The sequence below is a fragment of the Mustela lutreola genome, chromosome 6, assembly GCF_030435805.1.
Source record: "Mustela lutreola isolate mMusLut2 chromosome 6, mMusLut2.pri, whole genome shotgun sequence".
NCBI classification, from domain to species: Eukaryota; Metazoa; Chordata; class Mammalia; order Carnivora; family Mustelidae; genus Mustela; species Mustela lutreola.
The window spans coordinates 157242558-157252916 of record NC_081295.1 but is presented as its reverse complement, the minus strand read 5'-3'; the positions used below and the strand labels follow the sequence as shown (position 1 = coordinate 157252916).

Genomic DNA, 10359 nt, shown 5'->3' with positions numbered 1-10359 from the left:
CCTTTTGCAACAATGTGGTTGGAACTAGAGGGTATTATGCTTAGTGAAAAAGTCAATCGGAGAAAGACAATTATCATATGGTTTCCCTGATAGGAGAAAGTGGAGATGCAACATGGGGGATTTGTGGGGAGGAAAGGAATAAATGAAACAAGATGGGATTGGGAGAGAGACAAACCATAAGTGACTCTTAAACTCACAGAACAAATTGAGGGCTGCTGGGGATCAGAGGGGTCGGGAAAGGGGGTGGGGTTATGGACATTGGGAGGGTATGTGCTGTGGTGAGTGCTGTGAAGTGTGTAAACCTGCTATTCACAGACCTGTACCCTTGGGGATAAAAATACATTATATGTTTATAAAAAAAAAAGAATGTGCCTAATTACTAGCTCTGTGATTCCATATACATTGGTTATGAATGAAATTAAAATAATAATTTATTCACATATTTACATTAAAATTATATAGCTGAGTTGTTTATGTGTAAATATTTGGTCAGCTGTGAGGATAAAAATCTAAGGTGACTTGTAAAAGCTATAGATTATTCACAGATGATAGCCAAGGTGGCTGGGGAGATCACGGGAGTTACTTGTCCTCTGTGAAATATGTGAAGTAACAAAGGAGACAGACGAGGTCTCCTCTGACATTGTCCTTGATCGTCGTTCTCCCTGAGGACGGCCATCTCTACATAGCTCAGTGACAGGGGCTCATTAACAGTGTGGGGCATCTGCTCCCCAGAGACATCAGCAAGGGAAACACATTTGGTTTTCGGTGCCAGCCCAGCCACAGCTGAGTGTCACAGCACCTCTCCTGCACTCTTAAGGGACTCCCTGTCTTAGAGGCAGGTCATTGCTTTTGGGAAACCATAGTGGAGTTTGCAATTGCCTTCATCTCCTACATCCTAGAGGCAAAGTGCAGATCTCTGTACCACATGAAGACACGTGATGTCATCACAGAAAGCATCCTTTTGCTTAGGAAAAACCTATGGATAACCCAGTATTGGTATAGTCAGCCTTTGCACTTACTGTGTACAACTAAGTGCCAATCTCCAGTACTGTCTTTAGACAATGACTTGGAACGGAGGTAGGGAAAGAGCTTAGAACCCACAGAAAAGTTGAGCAAAGGTGAGTGAAATGGAACTTGGTCTGTGTGTTGTTTTAGGAATGGTAAATGGGTTTCTTTTTAGTAGGGAATGTTCTTGAAACAGAAAAGCTGTATTGGTTTGCATAATGGTCCATTGTCTAAAGAAACAGACGGTGGTAGTTCACAAACTCTAAGAACTAAATTTAGCTGTTTGTTATAGGCTCCACCTAATCATTCCCAGACGTTTCAGTGTACAGCAGTACCTTTATTATACCCGTGTATGCACACGTGGAAAGCACTTTAAGTATGTGTATATAGTGGTAATAAAATATGCCCTTCAGGAATAGAATTAGAGTACGCATATGTGTCAGAGTATTAGACTCTGATTCCATGCTTTCCAATTGGTTTGTATTGTCTGTGAAAATAGACAGTATTTGTTTTCTATGCTGAAAACTCACTGTCAGTGTTTATCATTTCTAAAAGGTCATTTTTTCCCTTATGAGTTCCCAACATGTCTAAAATACGTATGGAGTTTTAAAAAAATGCTATGTTGAAGATTACAACAGGGAAGTTCCATATTGTGTCAGCGCATTTCTATTCGGACACTGGGTTCTATCCTTCTATCCTTGTGCAGGATCATGAATGGACTCTGTGAAAGCTGTTGGGGCCCTGCTCAGACGCTCTTTACCTGGTTGCTGCTCCAATCCTAACCCTATGTGTTAGGAATATGGGCTGCCAGGTGCACAGCCATTCCCTTCTTCAGAGATTTGTCCTCAGCTGAAAGGGATCCATTTTGCCAGGAGGTCTCAGGAACATACTTGGGGCAGCTCACAGCCAGACAGACTCACGGGAGATCACAAAAGGCTGCCAATGTCAAGGCAGGTCTGATGCAATGCATGCTCCAGAGCTGTGTTGTCCAATACTGGAGTATGTAGCCACAGGAAGTCATTTAAATTTAAATTAATTCAAATTAAATAGAATACAAAATTCCATTTCTCAGTGAGGCCATTTAAATGCTCAGGTAGTGACATGGGGATAGTGGCTATTGCATTAGACAGCGAGGGCTGAGTATTTCCACCAGCACAGATGCATACTGTACTGGAGACTTGTGTCCAGCTTCTTACAGGATCAGGCACATGCCATCTTCCACCTGAGACCACATCCTTGCTTAGCAGCATTCTCTGCTCTGTTTTGCTTCCCTCATCCCCTTTATCCTGAGAGCATTCACTGAACAAGCCACGTGTAGTGGAAATCCTACCTGATCCCCTTCTCCCATGGAACCTGGTGGAAAGCACCGTCCGGTTCATGAGACCTGTCATTTCCAGGGTTGTGAAAGCTGCCTTCCCCCTCACTAGCTCATCCTGCATTGCCCTTGGGGGCCTGTTGTAGAATATGTGGGGTCAGCTCAGACCTAGGGAACAGAAGCTTTATTAAAGTAATAGCGATTCATTCTACCACTGCCAACAGTACTTCAGGATTCATTCAGGGACTGAATAGTGCAGGGTTTGTATGTCAATTATGTTGGTGACTGTTATATATTTGAAATATGTTCAATGCAGAGATTTTCATGAGATCTTTGGTCTTTAAAATGTGTAGTTCCCTTACTGAGTATGTGATTTTCAAGAAATATAGACTCTTCCACTTGAAGTTTGAGACTTTTGTGTCAGCGTTGAACACCCGGTAATGGCTCTATCAGCTTTTATGTGCTGGTACTAAACATTTAACCTCTTCCATCAGATGTCTGTTCTCTTAATTTTTATTGTATAATTGTTTATTTTTGAGATGTCATTTCCCACTTTATTGTTTTTAGATGGTGATTATTATGTAAAATGCCATTGTTTCTGTTTTGTAGAATCTATTTATTTTTATTTCACCAAATAACTCTTTTCTCTCTCAATGTATAACCTGTGCTTTTCTCAAGGATGTATTGTTTTATATGCAAGATAATAATTTATGTGTGGATTTGTAACTGGAGTTGTCTCTACAGTCTCACATCATGGTAGTTGCTAGAGATGGCGTTCCGTGCTCCTTACATAGGATGGGTGTGTTTACTGCTCCTGTCCAGCCAGGATTATTTACATAGTTTGTCCAAGAGGAATGAATGTCTCTTACTGCATTCAGGCATTTGATACCTACCTCCATAGAGATGATGGTTTTTAGTCTACTCACACGGTCTTTACGTGGTAAGAAGTAGAAAAAATGAAGTTTTTCATTTAACCTTAGGCTACGCATGTCCTTTCTCTGGGAAGATGTGTTCTGTGGTGGTGCACAGAGATTGGCGAGGGGCGGAGGCTGAACGGGGGAGGTGGAGGGAGGAAAGTGAGCCCGATCAGCAGCTCAAGCTGTTGAGATCCGAAGAATGCAGTATGCAGGCTGCTCTTTCTCACGTCCAGTGCTGCTCAAGGGGAATAGTTTTCCTAGATGTAATGTGAAAAAAAAAAAGAAAGAAAGAAAGAAAAAAGACGGTGGACTATGACAAGAGTATTCCTGTTCCCTCCCAGGGTTCTCTCCAGGAAGGCACTGGAAGCAATTGTAACCTCCGGACAATCCCATTCTTTCTGTCTCTTTTAGTGGGCATCTCCTTTGCCTGATGCTTTATTTTTCAATGGAAAATCATATTCATTTTTGTACCTTTCGGATAGATGCCATTCAGCATTCTTTAGATATATGTATACATACATACACATGCGTATGTAATCCAGAAAAGAAGGAAACCATTTGTGCAAGTTCAGCTCACCACAGTTTTGTCTTCTCTTCCCTTCCTTCTTAGTCCTTATTGATAAGATAATGTTAAAATAGATCACTATGTATTGTGACGGTACAATATGATACTGGTGTTTTCCTTGGATGAGTTAACATTTCCCTTTTGTCCTCCTTACTTTGGTGAGTAATGCCTTCATTAGACACCTTGAAAATGCCAGCAATTTATTTCAGATAATTTATCTGTATTTGTGCGTGTGTGCATGAAACTGACTGTGGTTTATTTGCTCTTCTGAGCAGGTGTGAGTCTGGGCACATTCCCTGTTTTGCACATTTACACTGTCTCAGAAACTTTTATAATTAATTCCATTAAGAATGTTTTGTGGATAGGTTTATTTATTTATTTTTTTTTGTGGATTTAACTGAATGCATCTCTACAGGAAATCCAAGGAAGTAAAAAATAATGTGAAATACTTTATCCTCTATTCTGATTCCATAAATACTTACTTTATGCCAGTTTTGTACCAATTCCTTTCACACACTAGTGGGTCTGCCCTGAAACCTGATTCAGATATTTAGTCTCAGAAGAACAAGAAATGAACTGTATGCCTAAGCATTTGAACATGAAAGAACTGAAACACTCATTTTCTGAGCCTCTTTGGTTGGTTTATAACTGCTTCTTCAGTACTAAGCAGCTGGAAGTATAGGGTCATCAGACTCACCCGAGCACTGGTAATGTGTCTGATTCAGTATCATTAACTCTGCAAGACAACTTTGAAAAGGTACTAACCTAATGTGGACGGGTATCTGAGATTTTAGATAATACCCGAATATCCTGTTCTATGACCTTCTGTGTTGTACTTAAAGGTTTCCATTATAGGCATTTACTTGTCATTGCTTTGAGAATATATTTGTCCTTATCTCTATATATTTATCTATTTAAATATTTTAGCATAGGGGTTTTACCATAGGGAGTGAAGCAGAACATTACATTTTGTACATAGATTACACAGTTGGGTAAATTTTTAAAATGTTTATTCTGAGTAGAATGTTGACAGTGGATAATCCCCCGTTTTTTAGGAATTTCATGTGCTCTATTTGGTACTGTTTGGAGCAGAAATCTGCAGAAGGAAGAGGAATGTCATGGCCAGTGGATTTTAGAGTTCTGATCCCCCCTGACTATGCAGGGCCAAGGAATTTTTCAGAGTTCTGGTTATACTGTTACCATGATTTTAAGCATCTTTAGGACAAAAGTTAAGCAGTGTAATTGAATGGTGGTGGTGTTTTCAGGTTCTCTCTGATTTGAGTATTTAGTTGTTTTATTACCATACGAAAAAAATCCGAACAAACCTGTAGCTTTTATAAATTTAGTATCTTAGAGAGATACTGTATCTCTCTAATACATACAATGTTCATATGCAGAACTATTAATGATATTTTGAATGTAATTAATTATTTGTATATGTACATTCCAGTTAATAAATTCTTATATCTGAGTGTATTTTTGCAATTATGTTTTATTTTATTGCATGTGAGGTGTGTAGAAATCCAGTTGTGTACAATCATGAAATATGTATTTACAGTAAAGTCTCTCTTTCTTTCCTTCTTTCTGATTCTTCCTGATGGTTCTCCCTCTTTTTCCCTCATCCCCATTCTTTCTAGAATGTATGTACAAACTTATAGTACTTTAAGTGTCTTTAAGCTCAGACTGAAAGACTTTTAATATTTATGACTGATGGCAACACAATGTCCATTATTTCATTTTCTTAAATTATGTATTAATGATTCACTGTTCATGATAATGTGGAACTAAATTGGTATAAGCTATGTCAATTTCAGTCATTTACTTAAGTACTACCTTTAATATTCTGTGGCCATGTCTTATGACAGATCCACCTCCCCCACCACCAACTTCTTTTTTTTTTATGATTTCTTTTAAAAGTTGCTAAATGCTTGGTACAGGCAGGAAACATGTGCTAACAGAGTATGGAACAGAAGAATGGCAGTTCTTTCATGGGGTTTTTCCTGCTGGGGTTCTCTGACCGGCCTCAACTGGAGCTAGTCCTCTTTGTGGTTCTCCTGATCTTCTATTTGTTCACTCTGCTGGGAAACACCACCATCATTGCCTGGGCCCAACTGGACCCAAATCTTCAGACTCCCATGTACTTTTTCCTCTCCAACCTAAGCTTTCTGGACCTGTGTTACACGACCAGCAGTGTCCCGCAATTCCTGGTTCATCTCCGGACAACAGACAAGTCTATCTCATTTGGTGGCTGTGTAGCTCAGCTCTTCATCTCGCTTGGGCTGGGATGCACGGAATGCATTCTGTTAGGGGTCATGGCATTTGACCGCTATGCAGCCATCTGCAAGCCCCTGCAGTACACTGTGATCATGCACCCCCGTCTCTGTGCCCTCATGGCTTCTGTGTCATGGTTCATTGGTTTTGGCAACTCCCTGTTGCAGGCAGTGCTCATCTTCCTTTTACCACTTTGTGGGAGAAATAAAATAGACCACTTTGTTTGTGAGATTCCCGCACTGCTCAAGCTTGCCTGTGTAGACACCACTGTGAATGAGTCTGAGCTCTTCTTTGCCAGTGTGATCATTCTCCTGATACCTGTGGCATTAATCATCTTCTCCTATGGTCAGATCGTCAGGGCGGTCTTAAGAATAAAGTCATCTGCAGGGCAGAGGAAAGCGTTTGGCACATGTGGGTCCCACATCACAGTGGTCTCCCTGTTCTATGGCACGGCCATCTATGCTTACCTCCAGCCCAGCAACAACTACTCCCAGGATCAGGTCAAGTTTGTTTCTCTGTTCTATGCCATCGTCACCCCCACGGTCAACCCCGTCATATATACACTGAGGAACAAGGATGTGACGGGGGCAATGAAGAAGGTACTTTGCAGGGGCCAGGACTCCAGATGACTGGGCAGGGAAGACCCTTTGATGGAACACATTGAATGCCAGAGTGATTAAGATGTTTGTGACCTACGTGGATCATCTCAAATTTCCTGTGATAAGTCTCAAGGGAATTTACTTACCTCATTTTTTGGAGCAAATGAGTGCTCAAATCCAAGTTCATGGATCCACAGAACTTCCAGAGGGGCTGATTTTTGTTCCTAGATCATTTGCATCTAAATATGGATTTATTATTTAATTTGAGAAAGAGAGCACATGAGCAGCAGGGGTATAGGGAGAGGGAGAAAGAATCTCAAGCAAACTGTATCCTGAGTGCAGAGCCTGATGCTGGGATTGGTCTCACAACACTGAGATCACAACCTGAGCTGGAATCACGTGTCGGGCACTCACCACGTGCACCCACCTGGCTGCCCGAGCTCTTCCTCACATTCATATTTTAGACAGCTCCACAGGTTTTCATATTTTACTTCCATTTGGGAATCCTATTCCATTTCTAAGTGCAAAAGGACATTTATGTCCATGATATGAAGGCATAGGCAAAATAAGAATAGGAACAACTAATGCGCTGTAAGAAAGGTTAACATTTTAGCATTTCGTAGTAACTTCTGGAGGAGGGTCACTTATTCTTGCATTTGGATCATGGCCGGATTACCAGGTCCATAGGTTGACTGTATCATTGCCTTTTCACAGAATTAGGTGGGCATCTGTGGGAACAGCATACTTTTAGATGGACGAGAAATTTGGCAACATCACTTCTGATACAGCTATTCAGATATCAGTCCAGGTGTGATGTGAGCAGTGTGACAGTGGTTCTATGCAGCCTGTGTGAGGTGTTCCTGTCACACAGGGGCAGGGCCTGGTGCATTGCTGCTGATACGCTGAGCAGCAGCTGCCGAGCCCCGGACAGTCCTTACGTGTCACGTTGTGCTGCAGGCAGAGGAGCGCCTGTGTGAGGTCTGAAAGCTGGCTATGCGGCCTGGGAGCCACCCCCTGCATTCAAAATGACTTTTAGGACATTATTGTATCTGAAAGTACATAATTCAGTTCCTAGTCAATATTCTATATGTTCTATCTACAATGTTGCAGCAAAATTTCAAAGGGGGAAATATTTAGATCTTCTCTTCGTACCATTTTGTAAATTTTTTGATCCAGGCATCAACTGATCTATGCTTTGTATCTCACATCTGTCCAAGGCCCCAGGCAATTTTGAATGCAGGGACAGATGAAAGTAAGAGAAATGACCTCTGTTTCCCAGGAAATCCCATGTTCTGTGGAGCCTACTCATTTTCACCAGGAGAAAACTTAAAGAAGAAATAAAATATACATGAGCTATTAAAGATCTCTGTGTGTCTAAGCTTTATAGATAGCCATCTCATTATGAAGTAAGTGTCACACAGTTCCAAATTCTGCACACAGCTGAGTGCATGTAGATGTGTTTGTGTCTTGGGGTGGACACATGCACATAACAAATCTCCTGATCCCTCTCCTGACAGCTAACAGGCCTCCCCAGGGCCTTGAACCCTGAGCTGGCCATGCTTGTGCCAAGTGATCTTGCTGCAGAGACAGCATGTGGAGGCCAGAAATGACAGCCAGGGGAGGTTATGCACATGGTCAGGTTCTCTCTGTATCACTAAGAGCATCACAGTATTCTTACTTGAAATCAACACCTAGGATGTATCTTGACTCCATAGTGATACTTCATGTATGCCAGTAGGAAAACAGTTCTGTCCACCTTTTATCCCGTGGGTGACAAACTTCCTGCTTTCCATTATGTCAGCCACATCCTGACAATTATACCCAAATGGTCACTTTAAAATCCCTCAAGTGAACTGTCTTTGGTGCAGAATCCTCAAGGTCTCATGACGTTACAGAGCCTATTGTAGTGGGTGAACAACTCCTTCTCTGCTCTTAAGGACACACAGAACCTGGGGCAAAATATTTATTTCCTTTAAGTGAATGTGTGAGTGGCATTTGGATGTTTACAACTCATGGAAATAAGTTATAGAGAACAGAGACCTCTGGGATCTATGAAAAAAAAAAAAAGAAGTCAGTTAAGAGACTAAACAGAAGTTCAGGATTGTTCTGTGACATTTTTCTAATGTTAGGAATCTGCTCCCCATGGTGTCCATGCCTTGTCTGTAACAGACTCCAGAGTTGTGTAAATTGTCACCAATATTATTTGCACCGCTTCCATCTGTGCGGTCACCCGTAAGTGTCGCATGGCTGTGCACTTGTACCAAGGCGTGGCTAAATTATTCCATCTGTGTTTAGCCCCTGGAGGTCAGGAGCTGATGCTCTCGAGCAAGTCATGGATTCTTCCAGCTCTTCTGCTTCCTGAGTAACACAGGGCACACACCATTGGCTCAGATAGTGATGGCAGAAGCCCAGAATGTCCGTCAGACTCACATGAAACAGAATTTTTAACAGCTGGTGATTCATTATCAGGTAGCGAAGGATACCAAGTAGCAGGATTGCGTGCAGGAGGCCCCAGAGCCATCAGACACAGCCTGGAAGACTCCTTCACTGCGACGGAAACCTCTTTCTTCTCAATTGTGAGACAGAACTAGTGTGGTACAAGTCAGGACAGAGAAGGCCTGGGGAGATTCACACATTATGTGTACCTACCTTCACCACCCTGTCCTGGCTTTAGGACTGTCATTTGGTAGCATATCTGCAGTGTGTAGAGTGGAGGTTCTAAACAGACCCTCTGCGTAATGCAATCACTACTAGGTCAAAAATCACAGCATAGCCACCCCTGTCAGACCTTCATATCACTCAGAGTCTGTGCATTTCAGTTACTATTTGCCAGAGTTCTGCTCTGTCCAGGCTCAGTGAGGAGAGAGGAACAGGTTATAGGTCCCTGTGAGCCCTTTCCTTCGCAGGTGGCTTATTTTCAGATGCTTGTCTAGTAATACAGGCGAGAAGTTCTTTCCTGGCTGCGGTATTGTAGTGTATTTCAGACCTGGTCTTGCAGACTCTGGTAACCACTGTGCATGGGAATGTGGTTTGCTCTGTGTCAGTGCAGAAACAAGTGCTGCTCAGAGGGTCAGAGGATGGGGTTCCTGAGATGGTCTAGGGACTGAACACTTGCTCTGGGGAGGGAGGCAGTTCTTTCTTCCTCCCAGGGTTCTTCCACTTGTTTTGGGATTAAATCGTAAGAGTAGAGTAACAGGAGAAAAAATTTGAATGTTTATTAATTGAACATGGAGGCTCAATGATGAAATTGAGACCCAAAGAAATGACCAAGACAGGCAGTTTTTACACCTCCTATAAAGAGACAAGAAATGTGTGCAGAATTGACAGGATAGAGGAAATACGTGTTTGGGAGCTTTAGTTAGGATGGAATTGTAATCGGAATTTGGGCTGATGTCCCAATTCCTAAAAAAGTAGCAAGGTTTGTGTCTGTAGCTTTCTCAACTCCAAGGTCCCTACTGGTGGATTTGGGATGTCTTTTATTTCTTCATCCTGGTCAGGTGTCTTTCATGGGGAGATTTGTTTCCTGTTTCAGGAGGACAGAGGACAGTGTGGTGTCCTTGCACCTGCTGTTTCTGAAGTAGCTTCCATTCAAGATAGTCAGTATGACCTTGAGGCCCATTTTAGAATCTGTCCTGGGTCTCTGCACTTGCCATACCCTTGATGCTTTCTAGAAACTTAATTCCATTG

General features: G+C 42.0%; 1 pseudogene; it reads left to right on the top strand.

The window, feature by feature from the left end:
- Positions 1–5748: 5748 nt before the first annotated feature.
- On the top strand, positions 5749–6702 carry LOC131832974 (putative olfactory receptor 2B8; annotated as a pseudogene).
- The last annotated feature ends 3657 nt before the right edge of the window (positions 6703–10359 follow it).